Consider the following 701-nt stretch of genomic DNA (forward strand, 5'->3'; position numbering starts at 1 on the left):
AACTGTAAGATTAAGAAAGAATTGTGAAATGCAAAAAATAGGCAAAAAGATTCAAGAATGTCATCTAAATTCATCCTTTAATACATACCATATAAATTCTTATTATTACTGAATCATTAACTTTTTAGTGAAAATTATAAACCTACCCTTGTGAACTTTTTGATAATGATTTTTATGTAGAAAAAATATATATATATATTCACTACAGAATACTGTAGCAGAACATACAGACAATATATATTTTTCATTTATCGTTTTTTAATAGGAAACAAATACACAGCTTGAAAAAACACTTATAAAATATTTTGTCATAAATAAATATTCGAATGAGGGGAGATCAAACACTATAATATCAGGTCATTTTAAAAGTTCCTAAATCCTAATCAATTTTTATGATGTACTGATGACCAAAGACATAACAGCAAAGCAAAATTTTAAGAGCATGAGCCAGTCTAGTTAAGATAAGTTCATTATCTAATTTTATACCCTTTTAACCATTTCCTTTTCTGAATACTAAACATTATGCATTGTCTATATCTGTATACAAAGTTACTCATCTGTTCACATCAGTAAATTAAAATGAAAACATTTACAAAATTAGACTGCACAGCCATGAACATTTAACTATAATGTACTTTAACCCTTAAAGGACACACCATACAAGGATATGCACTCGCAAAGGTGGTCTTAGAACAACTCTA

This window comes from Penaeus monodon, chromosome 15 (genome assembly GCF_015228065.2).
Source record: "Penaeus monodon isolate SGIC_2016 chromosome 15, NSTDA_Pmon_1, whole genome shotgun sequence".
Taxonomy (NCBI): domain Eukaryota; kingdom Metazoa; phylum Arthropoda; class Malacostraca; order Decapoda; family Penaeidae; genus Penaeus; species Penaeus monodon.